Source organism: Coloeus monedula (genome assembly GCF_965178545.1).
Source record: "Coloeus monedula genome assembly, chromosome: 7".
Lineage (NCBI taxonomy): Eukaryota > Metazoa > Chordata > Aves > Passeriformes > Corvidae > Coloeus > Coloeus monedula.
This window is the reverse complement of record NC_138787.1, coordinates 13202219-13218726: the sequence shown is the minus strand read 5'-3', so window position 1 is coordinate 13218726 and position 16508 is coordinate 13202219. Positions and strand designations below refer to the sequence as shown.

The following is a 16508-nucleotide window of genomic DNA, read 5'->3' as shown; positions in this document are numbered from 1 at the left end:
ATAGGGTTAGAGAGCACCCACGCCCCAGAACTAAATAAAAGTGAGGAAATATTCTCTGCTAAGCAACATCAGCTCTCCATGGGCTGCATCCAGATACAGCAGCATCCTTCCCACTGTTCTTAATCTCTTCCTACCGTTAGAAATGGGCAGGAGAACTCCTCTCCCAGAATAACTTACTCTCCATTCAGAGCAGAGTCTTTGCAAGGTGAAGTTATTCAAATTAAACCACAAATCTTCTCATGTAGGGATAACACTATGCTGCCTTCCCAAACCTGTCCTCATTTTCTTTTGCCATTTTGACACCATTAACCTTCTACAAGCACTAGCACACACAGAGATAATTCTGTTAAATTTTATCGCGCACAGAACAGCCTAAACTCAGCCAAATGCTTGGCTTTGCCTTTTCCCCATTGTATAATATTGTTTTGTATATAGCTCTGCATGGGAACTCATTTATATCAAATCTTACCAGTTAAGGGAGAGGGGAAAGGGGGGCAATCAATAGTTATCTTGCCAAGGGGATCTGCAGTCTGTAGCCTCCAGTTTTCCTGCACACAGAGCCAGCTCCCACTTGCTGCTGCCCAGCCAGGCTGGTGCTGTGAATCCCATGGCTCCACACCCACAGCTGGGCAGCAGGTACAACCCATGGCTGGACACCCAGAGAGCACCTCACAGCCGGCTGTGCCCTGCAGCTCTTGGGGCACCACCAGCATTGCAGGAGCACTGATTGTGGCTGGAGGCCTGGAAACACAAACCCTTTGTACCCTTGGGGTTTGGGGGAACCACAGAATGGGAGGGAAACAAGCATTTCCACAGCTGTATGATATGAGCAGGGGCTGCCCAAAAAAAAAAAAAAAAAAAAAAAAAAAAAGGATACTTTGCATATAAATTGAGGCGAGGAGCTGCTTTTTCACACATACAGTCCCAGGGCTGTTTCCCCAGGCCTCAGCAGCAGCTCACTGGGGCTGCCTGGAAGCAGCAGACAAGGCAGGTGCAGCATCAGGAGCCCCCGGGCAGTGCTGAAAATGCTGCTGAGCGTGTTCCCAGCAGTGGCATGTGAGCGTCACTTCAGTGGGACTGAGGGTCATCATCCCAAAGAGGGGACACCAGGTCAGACAGGGTCCTCAGGGAGGGCTAGAGGCCACCTCCCACCACAGCCCTCGCCTACACACCAGAGAGATCGCCCCCAGAGGGAGACACAGAGGGAGAAAGCAAACATTTGTACCTCAATTAACTGACTAAGATTTTCTAAATTAGTAGATTCCTTCTCTACACACAGTTTTTGCTTCAAGCACAGTGTAGAAAAAAATCGATTTGCTTCTCTCAGTCCAATTCCCTTTTGTCTAATAGGGCTGTTGTAAATGCCAATTTTACTGTCATTTACACTGTGCCCATCTGAGCTATTTTATCAATAGTTAAATAAGAATACTTTAATGTAATGTGATTTTTTATTTGAATTCCAATTTATGTTCAGATGCTTTGACACAAATCTAGTAAGGAGGCTCACTATTTTCATAGAACAAATTAAATTGTATGTTATATAGCCACACAAGTAAATATGTTATATCATTGGATAAATAAATACTTGTGATTAGATACAGTATCTCATTCCTACCTACGCATTATAGCAAGGCTAATGGAAGTATTGTACAAATCACTGTGCTTTAATAGTTAGCAGTGCATAAAAATCAACCTGAAAGACAATAGGCAAGAACAAGCACGCACACACAAAAAGGCTAAACCTAGTTATCTGGACCAAGACTTCCTGCTTGCCTGTTTCCGATTCAAAGCAGCTTAGACTCATTTTCACTTAAGCCAGTGCCTCTGGGCAGAGAGGTCAAAGCATAATTAGTTCTACAGAAGATGTTGGAGGTGGAAAAAAGGTGATCATGGACCCTGCTGGTGGGATGGATGACGGGGATGGGGATGGGGATGGACAATAGCGATGGGCTGCCAGAAACAGGGCAGCGTTAAAGCTGCAGAGCCAGAATCAGTATCTGGGCAGTCCAATAGCCAAAACTGCCCATTTGCAGGGAGTTTGGGAGAGCATTGATCTTGGTTCGTGTTGTCAGACAATTCTTTCCTTCTGACTGTGGAAGAGAAAATCAGTTCTTTTTAAGCTGATAAACACATCCCAGCTGGGACCCAATTTGTTGTTTGGATATTACAGGCGGAGAGACAGACTGGAGTCCTGGCATGTTTTAAAGAAATTGTGGCTCTCTCATCAGCTAAATTAGTAATAGATAGCACACGCCTGTTATGGAAACCAAAGAGGGCTAATGGTAATCATTCTTTCCTTCCACCCACCCTCTTTTTCGCCTGCATTTTGTTTCAGATCAACCTGCACTACTTTTTACGTGTTTTCACTGTATTTTTCTTTTCTAAACAACCTCTCCTTCCTTCCCCTAACTCCTGCAACCTGAGTTTATACTAAATGGATGTGCTAAGAAATGGAGCTGATGAATGTACAAGGATTATGTTTAACCAAGACTGTGAGATAGTGATCCTGAAACCAAGCACCACACGCAGGCTCTTCTCTTTCTGGGAGAAGAACCAAAATTATTCACCAAATTAGTGTTTGCTAGCTTCTTGAGGGGTAAGATTTATTTTTTTCAAATTGTGCGGTCAGTCTAAATAATACTTTCTGTATGATAGGAACTGGCTCAAAACCAGCAGGCTGTGGCAGTAGAAATGGGATATTTAACATCAGAGCAATATAGAATATACCACCCTCAACAGCCACCTCTGAGTTAAAATGTAGGCACTCATGGCCAAAGCTGAGGGTATTTCCAGGAATTATTCCCTGATTTCCTCTTCTCTTCCCTTTTCACCCTGACAGAATTTACTGTGTTTGGTTTGGCTTCTCATTTCAGCTTTCACTTCCACTGTGTCCCATCCAACAGCTTTTTCCTCCATGTGCAGCAGATGAAATCCCATTCCTCTTTGAAAGGAAGAGGTCTCCAACTGGTATGTTACTGGGAAGCCCCAACTCTTTCTCCCTCATGTGTAGGGCCAATGTGGCCTCATGACAGCAACTCCATCATGGCATGCAGGGTCCCAGGTATACCTCAGTGCCAGGTCAGTATCCCATTCATATTATATTTGCCATGCCTGGTACTTTATTGAATGCTAATTATACCAATCATAGCTCTTTCTAGCTCTTGAAGCAACAGAAAGTTTTTGAGCGTACCCAGGCCTACAAGCCATGAAGTATCTGATAAAAGGGCTTAATAGACAGGAAAACAGTCACCATTGTTTGGATCAGTACCAGGTATTTACAGCATGTCTAACCCCCTCCCTGGTCACCAGTTCATTTCAGTTCTCCCTTCTGTGTGACAATCTGTCACATGAAAACACAAGATGCTCTTTAAAGCTTATGTGACCTTTAGAGGTTCAGCCCAAAGCAGTTTTGCTGACATCTGGCACATGAGGGACTTGCCATAAGATGGGATAACAACAACAACCGGTGCTTCTGCAGGGCCGGCATCTGTCGATCCTAAGGCGGAAAGCAGCACAGAAGAGGGAGGTCGACAGGATGTACCTGAGCTGGTACTGCAGTGCTGAGCCTAAGTTACACCTTCGCTAAGTCAGAGGGGCAGAGAGAACACAATTCATTTTTTATCTTTGGATAAGGACTGGGGGTCCCCAGAAGCCTAGGATATATACGCTAGGATATCTCTGCAATGAGAAGACACTGTGTGAAGAATCTGGTCTAAATTCTCAGAACAAAGTAACCAAGACGAGAAATCGTTAAACAGGCCTCAAGCAAAGTGAGAAGAAATTCAGCTTAATGAGGAAGACAAAGAAAAGTGAAGCTCTAATGGGAAGAAAACACTGGCTTTCAGGAGGCATTTTTCATATATTGAAGGGAAAGCCTAGACTTCTTCCTAGTCTGCATGGAGTTCAGACAGTTGGATAGGCTGGGCTTTCTGCAGTGTGCTCAAAAAGCCAGAAGATTTCTTTTTCCAGCTACCCTTAGAAAACACAGCACACTGTCAAATTGTCGAAAAGCTGCTTGTGCTTATCTGTTCCCACACTCCTGCCCTTGAAACATCCCCTCTGCTTCTGGGAGAGGTGATAGTTGATAATTCAGAAACGGGCTGTTATTTAGCACAAACTGTAATCAAAGCACTCGGAGCTCCGTAAGTAATGGCTACACTGGCCAGAGCAGGCAAACCCTGCTGCAGCCACCTGTGAGCTGGGAAGGTCCTCTGCTCCACACAAGGAGACGTGTGGTGGGGAACAGCTGAATCCCTGGCTCGAGGCAGAGGATTTCCCCTCCCCGGCTGCTCCATCAGTGGAAGAGATGTGATGCTGGTCCAGCAGGATGGTGCAGCAGTGGGGCTCCATATTTCAAACAGCAGGGGTTAAGCAAAGTGACCAATTTCCTTGGGCTAATTGAGCATGCAATCTGCCTGCTTGTAAAGCCTGTATTTGGCCAGGAAGATTTATTAGTATTAGCAATGATGAATGTCCAAAAGCAGTAAGGGCAGACCTGAGCTGCAGATCATTAACTTTAAGTGGGATGATGTTGAAAAACCATTTCTATTATCGGTTACTTTGTTCTGAGTTAACTGTGAATTTAGACCTAGTTCTGTAATAAAGTGCTCAGGGAGTCCAGTGAATCTTGTTCTCTGTGGCAGATACTAAACCTGTAGGGTTTTGTCCACATCCTGATGAGTAAGCAGTTCTAGCTGATCCTGAGAGGCTATGAAATGATAGAAGACTGCTCTGTATGGGAATTTGAAGTTAAGCCTCCATCTACCTCAGAAGCAGAGGCCAAAATGGAGAATTGGCATGCCTTTGTCATTGGATTTCAGAATAACACCTCTTCATTATCTTCCTTGTCCTCAGAAAGTCAGCACCAGTTCAGAGTTTTGTCTGTGCTGCTGACTGGCCATGTCCATCATAGGGGTATGGATGCACCCCCTGCCTTCTCTTACATCTGCTTTAAAACCAGTTGCTCAGTTTGTATAGGCTGGAAATTGCACTGTGATACTCTGCACAGTGAAAAGTGCTGGATGCTTTACTGTCTAATGCAACATCTGTCCCCCTCCACATTCATTTTTTGCAAACACTCTCCCTTTCCTTGGGAGAATATCCATTATTGCATGCAGCTGCAAAGCCCCAGAGCACACCCTGCCTTCTTTGCCTTCTTTTCTCCCCAGCGATACTTGTGCTTAATGTCATGTTTGTACAAAACACGCTCTCTCTGTTTCTGCACTGCCAGAGCACAGTGGTCCTCTAGAAATTGTCAGCGAGTGTTTGATGCTGAAAGATTATTTTGTTATAAATCACTCCCAGTGATGGCAGTGGCCTGTAAAAAATACTTTTCTGTTGCTCTCTTTACAGCTGTATGTAGACTGAAAATGCTTCTGCTTCTGTGTTTCCACAATAAATACTGTCTTTCGTGCTACCAGTGCAGCAGCATTGACTGCTCCAGACGACATCGTGTGCATTGTAACTCTGCCATGCCACACAGCCAAGCCCACACCTTTCTCGATCTACCTGTCACTCTTTAGCCTCTATGGACCTGGGCCATGGGCAATCAATTGCAATGCCCAGGGTACCCAACCTCGAAGCTGAAAACTAATGAATTTGCCTCTGAGGCTTAAGTGTAAGAAAAGTAATTAATCTTGCTGGGTTTCACTCATTGTCAAGCAAACTTTTGATGATGAAGAAGAAAACTGCTGAGCATTCCAATTCACTCTCCAAGTCAGCCTTTCCCTGTTGGACTTTGTGGGTAATTGGCACACTGTTGCTATCCTATTTTCTACAGATTCCCCTAGAGACATCTGCTAAAGGAAGGTGTAGATGTCTGTGAGGGAAGGGGGTTTTGCAGCTCAGACTTTTGCTCCCTCTCCCAAAGAAGTTCCAAGTTTGCTTAGTGCCCCAGGTTTGCTCAGAAGGGAAGGAAGAATGTGTAAAACAGCTGTCAGAAGGTTCCACAGCAGTTGTGTATGAGATGTCCATGCTGCCCTGACACTGAGCCAGTATGAGTCAAGCATGAATCCAGCTCCCATCCGTCTATGGTTTAAGCCTCTGTGATGGCACAGGAGATGGAGACACACAACACTGGGTGAAATCTCAAATCCCTTCGGACATCTGGCCTATCGGAGGCATTTGTTTTAGTTTGAAATCAATTGCTCTCTGGGGCTGTCTGTTATATGGGGAGCCTACACTGGCTGGCAGAGAAGTAGCCACTGCTCAAGATGCCCTATGCAAACTCATCAGTGAGCTGACAGACTCTCAGAGAAGTGCAGAGGAGCTGCCAGGGAGCTGTGAGTGAGAGCAGGACTGGCAGAGTCAGCAGGGTGCCAGGGCATCAGCCCCAAAGGCGCAGCAGGATCAGAGCCATGCAAGGAGCTTTGCAGCTGCGTAAAGGCAGTCCTGCCTAGTCTGGAGGACCACCAGTGGCATTCTCATCACTCAGGCTGAGAGTGTTGCCCAGGTTTCTGATGGGAGCCATATGCTCAGATCTGATTATTAGACTTTATTTGCCTTTCAAGGACCAGAATTTATTCCCGTGAATTCTAATTGCCGTGATTCTTTAGGCTTGCTGCACAGGAGCAAGCAATTCAGTTCTGGGAATCATGCATGGGTGGTAAATGTATGTGATTTTTGTCACTTGTGTGAGCAAAAAAAGCTGACGAAACACAAACATTAACATAAAGGGCGAAGAGAAGGATGGGAAAACAGTTAAAGAAATCCATGAGTCAAACAAGAGACTCAGATAGCTACATTTGTTCTGCTCATCATAAATATTTTCTCACACAAAGTACTTTACTACTAAAAGGAGCACAAAGGCTGAATCCTTATACTTTTATCTCGGATTCACTTCTGGAAATGAAGAAGTTCTAGCAAAATGTCAAAATGTTCATTGTTTTAGATGAATTAAAACATATTTTAAACTACCTATTTTGATTTAAATCTGTATATGATAACAAAGTGCAGAGAAGATACTTTATTAGAACACACATTAAAATATTAAAACTCTGTGCAATGGGGCTAGAGCTCAAGTGTCAAAACACTATCACAAACAACCCTCCACCTCAGTATCCTGTGAAATGAGAAGGATGTCATGGTAAGACAAGCCTTTTGCACCTCTGTTGGTGATTTGGAGTGAGAAGCATTTCCATTCACTGCCAGTGAAAGGACCAAATCAAGAACACTGAGTTTAGATTCCTTGCTTGTCTCAAAATCTTTAAGTGGAAGAAACATTTTGCTCACAATAGGAGTTGTAAAAGACCTGTTTAGTGCATGGAGATTATCATATCCTAGCAGAGTCTAAAAAAGAAAAATAATTTTCAAAAATTATGTCAGGCATACACTGCAGACAGGAACGGGTATGAGCCAAAGGCACAGCTGAAGTCCACAACAGCTGGGGCAAAAACGGGCGGCAGCCAAGGCTATGCTGTCCTGTAACCTTGTCTGCAGGCAGGGCAGAGGGCAAAAGTGCAGCAGAAGCAGAAAATGAGCTGTGGCCCAGGCCATAGTAAGTGTTGTCAATGAAACAATGTTTTAGCTGTTCAACCTGAGCTACCTTTTCCTCCTTTTTAAATATCAAAGGTTTATTTTAGAATAACTGTAATCAACAAAATCTAAGGCAAAGTACAGCTGTAATAGCTCCTTGCACCATCTCTTGCAATTTTGGGGGGAGTTAGATGAAAATCGGCATAAGTAAAATCAGTTCAACCTTTTTGAGAAAACAAGACTTGAGATGAACTGGACTAAATGGCGCACCAGTGCCATGCGATGCGGTGCACCTGGCAGCGGTGTCGTGCCAGGCCAGCTGCAAAAATGAACCCGATTTGGAGCTTCAAATCTTGTTATGTAGTGCCATCTTGAGGTCTTGGGAAATGAAAAGCAGCTTTTCTGAGTACAGATAGTTTTTATCTGGTTGTAGTTGGAGCAGTCCGTTCTTCAGGGTGTGTGATTGAGTGCATTCAGCTGTGTTTGTGAACTGGAGAAGACAGGGGTGGACTCATGTGGCTGGAGCACCACTGGCTCTTTCCCTGCTCCCTGGTGGCACCAGCTCTTTGAAACACCTTTTCCAGAAATAGCTCACCTATCCAGCATTTAAAACCCCCAGCGAAGGACATTACGCTGGCACTGCAGATGACATTGAGGACTACAGCACAGGGCTGCTCCTCTTCTCTGACAAGGCAAAAACACATACCTGGTCCCCTGCCCTGGGGTGCCAACTTGTCTCTCCTGAGAGGCGGCAAAGCAGGGAGCTGGTGCCATGTGTGCAAACCCCCACCTTGCCTACAGCTCCTCTAAACATGGTGGTTTGATAGCTTATGTGCCTGGTGGCCACATCTCTGCCACCTCCAGCACCCGTGGGGCCAGTGGCTCAGGGCTGGGGTTTTCCATGGGGATATTGTGTCATGATGGAGCAGCAGTAACCCTGTGCCTGGTTTTGGGCTGCAAGGGCTGCCTACAGGGCCAGAAAGGGCAGGCAGCAGGACAGGAGTCGCAGGCTGGAGTAAAAACAAGGCAGCAGAGGATTTTAGAGGAATAACCTGAAGGACCACATGGGGAGGGGACAGTAGGGACATCAGGAAGCCAGGGTGCATTGAGGGGCAGAATGGCCTGGCCACAGCATCTCACCTGCAGTGCTATACCTGCAAAGGTTGGGTCTTGGGGTGACATTGGGGACTGAGGAAGGGGGTCTGGGCAGCGGCCCCAGCAGTGGGGCACACAGGGAGGGGATCCCCATGGAGGGACACAGCCTTGTGGAGCTGGGGGTAGCAGGTCCCCCACAGCACCAGTGTGTTAGTGGGGACATACCTGGTCCTTTGATACCTGATCTCCCATAGCATACTCCTGGAAAAGCTGGCAGCTCATGATGTAGACAGGTGCACTCTTCACTGGGCTAAGAATTGGATGGGTGGGCCCAGAGAGTGGTGGTGAATCCAGTCACTAGTGGTGTCCCCCAAGTATAGCACAGAACCCAATTCTCTTCAATATCTTTATTGATGATCTGGATGAGGGGTTGAGTCTACCATTAGCAAATTAGCAGACAACACCAAGTTGGGTGAGTGTTGATCTGCTGGAGGGCAGGAAAGCTCTGCAGAGGAATCTGGACAGGCTGGATCAATGGTGAGACCAGTGGCAAAAGGCTCAACAAGACCAAATGCCAGGTTCTGCACTTGGGTAACAACAGCTCCATGCAGCTCTACACGCTGAGGCAGAGTGGCTAGAAAGCAGCTCAGAGAAAAGTACCTGGGGGCTACTTGACAGCTCCTGAACATGAGCCAGCAGTGCCCCGGTGGCCAGGAAGGCCAATGGCACCCTGGCCTGTATCAGAAATAGTGTAGCCAGAAGGATCAGGGCAGTGATTGTCCCCCTGTACTTTGCACTGGTAAGGGCACTCCTTGAGTGCTGTCCAGTTCTGGGCCCTTCTATTAGGGAACGGCACTGAAGTGCTAGAGTGTGTCCAGAGAAGGGAAATGGAGCTGGTGAAGAGGCTGGAGAACAAATCCTGTGAGGAGTGGCTGAGGGACCTGGGGTTTAGCCTGGAGGAGGCTCAGGGGGGACCTTCTCACTCTCGAGAACCTGAAAGGAGGGGGTAGCCAGATGAGGGTCGGTTTCTTCTCCCAGGCAACCAGCAACAGGACAAGAGGACACAATCTTAAACTGAGCCCGGGGAGGTCTAGGTTGGACATCAGGGAGTAGTTCTTCACAGAAAGTGATTAGATACTGGAATGGACTGCCCAGGGAGGTGGTGGAGTCACCGTCCCTGGAGGTGTTTAAGGAACTTAAGCATTTAGTGCTGTGACCTAGTTGACACGGTGGTATTCAGTCACAGATGAGACTCGATGATCTCAGAGGTCTTTTCCAACCTAATCGATTCTGTGGAGAAACAGGGGCGGGGGGGGGAGGGGGGGCGCGGGTGCCTGAGAGGAGCCGCGCGCGCGCTCGGACACGCGCCTCCGGGTCCTCCCAGCCGCTTCCGTGAGCGCTCGCGAGTTTCCGGCCGCCTCGGCCGCGCGCGCGCACGGCGGGGGCGGGGGTACCGGGGGGGTTGAGCGCGCGCCCCCCCCCCTCCTCCCCGCAGCCCCGTTCGGTGCTTCCCGCGCGGGCCGCCCCAGGGCGGAAGCGCCGCTCGCGCCTTCCCGCCGCCCGCTCGGCTCTTTCCGCCTCCCCCTCCGGGGCGCTTCGTTCGTTTCCGCGGCCGCTCGGCTCTTTCCGCGGGGGCCGGCGGCGCGCTCGGCCGTTCCCGCCGCCTGCCGGGCGCTCGGCGCTTTCCGTGAGTGCTCGGCGGTTTCCGTGCGGGGCCGGGCGCGCTCGGCGCTTGCTCCCTGGCTGGCGCTCCTCAGTCGGCCGCTGCCTGCCTGTCGCCGGGCTGGGAGCGCCTGTGTGTGTGAGTGACGCGGCGGAGGTGTAGTTTGACGCGGTGTGTTACGTGGGGGAGAGAATAAAACTGCGGCGAGATCCCAGGCGCGAACGAAAGCAGTGACGGAGCAGCCTGGTAACCGGTAAGAGGAGGACGGCGCCCAGCAAACAGGGGCGGGGGGGAGGGAAGGAAATGGAGCCCGGCGGGGACCAGGGGAGCCGCCGGGCGGCAGGACGCGGGGGCCCGGCCGCGCAACGCCCGCGGGAGGGGCGCCCGCCTTAAAGATGGAGCCGAGCCCTGCAACATCCCCGCCGCCGCCGCGCCGCGAACAAAGGATAATGGCGGATGGGAGCCGGCCCGGCGGCGGCCGCCACGGCCGGGCGGCGGCGGCTCTGTCGGCAGCCAGCGGCGGCGCTCAGCGCGGCGGGGAAGGGGCACCGCGCCCCCCGGCCCCCGGAGGAGGCGGCGGAGGACGACGACGAGGGGGAGCGGCGGCGGCAGCGGGGGGCGGCCGCGCTCCCGCCCGCGCCCCCGCCCCGCCGTGTTCGCTCCGGCTCTCGCTCCCCCGCTGCCGCCCCCCGGCCCCGCCGGGCTCCGGGGACCCTCCCGCGGGGCGCCGCGGCCCCCCGCGCCCGCCGGAGTTCCGCTTCCCCGGCGCCCCGAGCGCGCTGTACGGATAAACAAACAGACTCCCGCCGTGATGGACACGAGTGCGTGGGGCGCTCCCCGGCTCTGTAACGAGAAGCTTTTAATAAAATCTGTGCTCGGAAGCCGGGGCAGCGCTTGGTCTGGTGGTTCGCTGTTACTCCGTCTCCGGGAGGCCGCGCCGGGCAGTGGTGCCGGTCACCCAACACCGCGCTCCGGGCGGGACCCGCGGGCAGAGCCCGAGCCCGGCGCGCAGGTCACGTAACAGGGATACGGTTCCCTCTTGCCGCGCTGCTTCTCCCCTGGTAGTATTTTTAACCCAAAGTGAACTTGAGCCAGGCTGCGGCTGGTAAATCTCGGTTTGGGATTTGCTTTTGCCAGTTTTCCACAGACTTGGGTTCTGCACAGCGAACAGGATTTGACCTCTATCCCAGCTTTAATAGCAAATGTCAGCTCAAATGCCTTTTTCCACCTTACACCAGCCTTGCCTTGCTGCAGCGGCGTGGCTTTTTTTCCTCTTTTCTTGCCTAGAATAGAAGACAGTGTTTTGACTTTGTTCTGCTTTCAAATCATGGATATCTGCAGTTTTGTGTACAGTAATAAGTAAAAACAACGTGGCAGACTTAAGAAACTTTTTAAGCAAAGATTGTTACACCTGCTAAATGTATACAAGGATATAAAATTTTAAATGGTCATAATACTTTTCTTCATGAAACGCTTTTTAAATTTTTGTTTCTTCCACTTAGATATTGGAATTCCTGCTCACAATCTGCTTCTGGAATAACACCTGTATTTTTTTTCCCTGGGGTTAGAAGCATGTTTCCTACTTCTTAAATAAAAGACTAGAGACTTCTTAGAAATACCATGTATCTCTGTTTAGTCCCATTCTGAGCACTCCTAAACACTATTTTAGAATACAGGAATTTTGAGACTCTACTTGCATCCTTTCTGTGTATCAACAAATGTGGATTTATACAGTAAAATACGCAGTCACTGAAATAGGTTTTATTCAAAATGGATATTTGTGATTCACATGTATACTTCCTTGTATGTGAATTTCTGTTTTCTGTCACTTCCACCACTTCTTTTGAAATGAAGGCCAAAGATGCTCTACATCACTTCACTGAATTAATACCAACATGAGAAGAGGGTTTCTAAAGTTTTAAATGATTAATAGACATATGAGGTCTTCAGTAAGCAATGTAGCTATTGATAGTGATTAAAGAGAGTGTAATTGTTGGTGTATTTCATTCATTCTTGGTTTGATGGAATACGCACTACATTTTAAATACAAAAATGGGACAGAAAATCCTTGCTTGGTTTTTTTTTTTGTAGTTTTAGAAAAACATTTTATTCTATTTCATAATAGAGTGGAAGACTCTCAGATCCATATTTTCAAACACAGATCTCTCTGTTTCCTCACCAGCTTTGTCCGCTCACAGGTCAGAGAGAAAAAGGAACAGAGAGGTGGTTGTATATTTGGTAAGCATCACTTACAGATGAAATGAAATAGTTGCATGTAGCTAAGAAGAGTGTAATGATTTTTAATGCTTTCATTTAATTGAGAGAACACCAGTATTCAGATTAGTGCTCTCAATATGGTGTTTGGATCTGCACTGAGTGATCTGCATCTAATTAATTTTTTTCTCGTAGGTTTGGTGATAGGTGTGTCTACTACTCTGGGTAAAAAAAAGGAAAGAATCAGTCAAACAAACAAAAAAACCCAACACAAAAAAACACCCCAAAGGTCTGAAAGGGGGAGAGGGGTTTGCTTATACAGAGGATTTAGAAACATCTCATTTAGACTGTCAAGTCATCAATCTGGCTGTTTTTTGGAAACCCGCACCAGCATATCTATTGCTATACAAAATCATCTGTAGATCGTACTCTGCAGAGTAGCTGGTCTGCTGCAGTAAGAAGCAGCCTCTTCTTGCCTAAGTGCAGCTACAGCTCTGTAGGTGCACATTCTGATAGGAGACAAGGCCCCAGCTCGGAATTTCTGTTGGCACTGCTTTGAAACAAATGAGATATTCACACTTCACCTCTATTTTTGGATCTCTGGAAGCAAGTGGAGATCAGTTACTCATGCCACACTTCTCAAGGCTTTTGTGCAGTGAGAAGGCCGTGTTAGCTTTCTGCCACTAATCTAACTAAACTTAGTTTCATGGGAGGTGACAGCAATCCTCATCTACAGAAACAACCCTACTCAGCTTGATTTGAGCTCTCTGGCACCCTACCTGCCCACAGCTGAAGTTTCATGACAAAGCAGTGACTTTTTTTTTCTCTGAATCAGAAATTGTGTTGCCTCATATGCAGTCTCTGAGGTCATATTTCATAGTGATTGTGAAAACCTGAGGAGCCTGCCATTAATGGTCTTATGTACGTCTCCCAGCATGAAGGCATTGATACCTATTTTGTTCTTCAAAGCTTTTAGATCACTTGATTGTACTGCAATTAAAAAAAGGTGAGTGAGAACAAATACAGCACATTCCAGCTTTCCATATTTTTAAAACAGCCTTGTCAGCTGTACAGGAGGTGAAAATGTGCCAGGCTCTAGTTGGTTTTTCAGGTAAAAAAACCACTCGAAAACAGCCAAGGATTCTCTCCTGCGCTTTTTGTCTGGCAGTGCTGAATTTATAGTATTATGTGTGAAGTGGAAAGAATAGAAAACTCAGTGTTGGAAGAGCCACATTAAGATGAGAGGATAAAGAATTTGGAGGAAGTGTGTTCCTGTTTGGCTGCATGTGTATGGTTTACCCAACATATGTACATACACATAAGTTTGAAGCAGCACTGATACTTGTTACAGTGATTTTGAGTAAAGTGCAGAGAGGTACAGGATATTATCCTAAGATAATAAACATTCCTATTTTTCTCCTGAGAATATTGTGAGATTTGGTATTTTTAACAAATCAAGACCATTAGGTGAAAGATGGAAAACTAGTTCTGAAGATAGGAGAGTCCTGCCAGTTGCTGTTGTGGATTTTGTAACTTTTCACTTGTTCTGTGACAGGAGACTAGACTGGCTACTTGAGACATAGTTGCAGGAAGCCTTACAGTGAACTATTTTGAAGCTACCTTAGTGCAGGAAACAAATAAAAATCTCTATCCTCGATGCTTTCATGCTTTTTGGAGTGGAGAGTTAAGCTGATGTGTAAAAATCTCTGATCTTCTAAGTGTTGTTCAGTGATAGCTTGTTTAGTCAATGAGGTTATCAGGAAAACTCCTTTTCCCAGCACATGGAAGAACTAAAGCTGGGTTGTATTTTTCTCTTCAGGCAGAAGCGTTTTCAGATAGATTTCTAAACTTATAAAAGATCAGGAATTCTTGAAGCTGGCAGGAATTCTACTGGCTGATGAAGTGAAACCATAGTTCCTCATAACATTTTTTGGTAGTAATACTGGCCGAAGCATCTTTCCTGTCTTTTCCATTGCACTTGCGCAAATGCGTGGGCTACTGCATGGGGAAATGATCCAGCTGGTTGAGAGGTGTGGAGCCTGGTTCTTTTTCACCTGGATCATTCCCTCCCCTCACTGGTGCATGGCTGCACAGTGGCTGTACCAGCATAATCAGGGGAAGGGATGGGGCTGGAATGAGCAGGGAGATAAGGGCAGCTCAAGCAGCTGTGAGGCTAAATGAGAAAATGCAGCCTACGTAAAAATTTTTAAATTATTGCTGTGTTTATAACTAAGCTGGATGACACAGATCCTGCTGGGGTTCTTCTTGCCACAGAGCTGGATCATTGAGCTAAGTCTAAGTTCTTACATGTGCTAACCATGAGCAAATGAACATGAACAGCAGCTGTTCCCAAACTTCAGTTTCATGTATTCATATTGATTGTTGTGCTACTTATTTACTTGGCTTAAATACGTTTTGTGTGTTTTTTTAGCAAGTTCTCTGTGCACTTCCTTTACTTCATTTTTTAATATTCTTCACATTTTAAGTTTGCCAGTTGCTGTTCTCTGCAGCTCTTTGCTGCAATATTTTAATCATGTCTTCAGAAACTCTACAACCTCCTGTGACATTTTGGATCCAGTATTACATGCACTTTTCTTATAGGTGCTACCCTAAATCTCTCATTCTCTATGCTGTTCCAGTATCAATTAGATTTTACTTTCCCTTGCACCTTTCCTGGGACTTGAATGTCAAATCTCTTCTCATCTGTAAAATTTCTCTCATCATGTTTTATACCCCAATGAATAATGGATGGGAAGCATTTTCTTGCCTTTTTTTTCTGATGACACATCATCTAGCTGTGTGTAGCTGGCCTGGCCTCAAAATCCAGTGGTGCCTGTCCATTCCTCCAAGTAGCATACAATATGAGCAGGATTTGTAAATTTACACCTTTTTAGATTGTAGTGAGCTTTCTTTCTCTTGGGAAAAAAAAGTCTAGGGCATTACTGTAGATGTAGGACCCCTGCCCTCTTATCCAATTTTCCTTTTGTGCTGATAGGAAAATTCTGTGAGATAAAAAGGGAAGGAAGATGTGTAAAAAGGGTACTGTGTACTAATGCCACAATATAACCAACAGCATACCAACAAAAGTAATGTTGCTGTGGTTTTGTCTGAGCTGATACAATTGTATGTGTCTCTCAAGAGACAGACATGTTGCTCTCTCCGCTCCTGCTCCTGGTTGTGTGGTGTTGGACCATCCCTTTACATTGGCTGTAGTGTTGATTGTATATAAATTGTAATAAGCCAGTTCAGATCACTAACCCAGGAGAGAACTGTGCTTTTTTTAGTAGATTAATTTTCCCCTGCATGAGTGAGCCGAATTGGTTGGTGATTGAGATGCTGTTAGCACAAACACCGGTGCAAATTTGCAGAGCAACCGTGGAAAGGAAGGAGGGGGACACAGCTTTCTCCCTTCAGCAGCAGAGAGCTGCATCAGCAGACCCACCTTGGGGAATGGCAGCATATCCATGACTTGGAGCGACAGAAGGAAGGGTCAGACTCTGTTCATGGTGATCAGAGCCAAATGAGTTTGTCTTTGGAGCTAGGAAAGCTACAGCACAGTAGGTCAAAGAAAAAAGACAAACCCCAAATGAGGAAGGTTTCCTTGTTTTAAAAGTCAGGTGATACCTGTGTGATTGAACTGACTGCTGCTTATCAGAGGCAGATGTCAGTCTTCTCAAGAGCTTAGATCAGTGTTCCTTTTAGGTCTTTTTCATTATGAGGAGCCCAGTCAGCTGGGGAGAACAACATACCTTAAATGAAGCCCAAGTTGAAATATGAAGCTCCAGAAGGGGTCCAGGTCCAACACTTGGGTGTGCATCCTGTCACTTGGCCCAAAGCACCTGGGCAGTGAGCTCGCTGTAGTGTCACTGTTGCTACAAACAGATAAATGCCTTGGCCTGTCTTCCAGATTGTAAAATAATTAATCGTGGCTGGAACTACTGGCATGGAAGTTGTAGTGTAAAGTTAATGTGGCATGTGTAACCACTGCACATTACCCTGGGTTGGGGAGAGGAAGAAGTATGTTACCTGCTGCAAATAGCTGCTTTGTCAGCAACATGACTGT

The 16508-nt window shown here is 46.9% G+C and overlaps 1 protein-coding gene across 1 annotated transcript in view; it reads left to right on the top strand.

The window, feature by feature from the left end:
• Positions 1-10094: 10094 nt before the first annotated feature.
• CREB1 (cAMP responsive element binding protein 1) overlaps positions 10095-16508 on the top strand; it is a 40030-nt gene continuing 33616 nt past the window's right edge. Inside the window, exon 1 of the mRNA XM_082284869.1 lies at positions 10095-10484. The gene's annotated coding sequence lies outside the window, so the exon portion shown is untranslated. The remainder of the gene's footprint in view (positions 10485-16508) is intronic.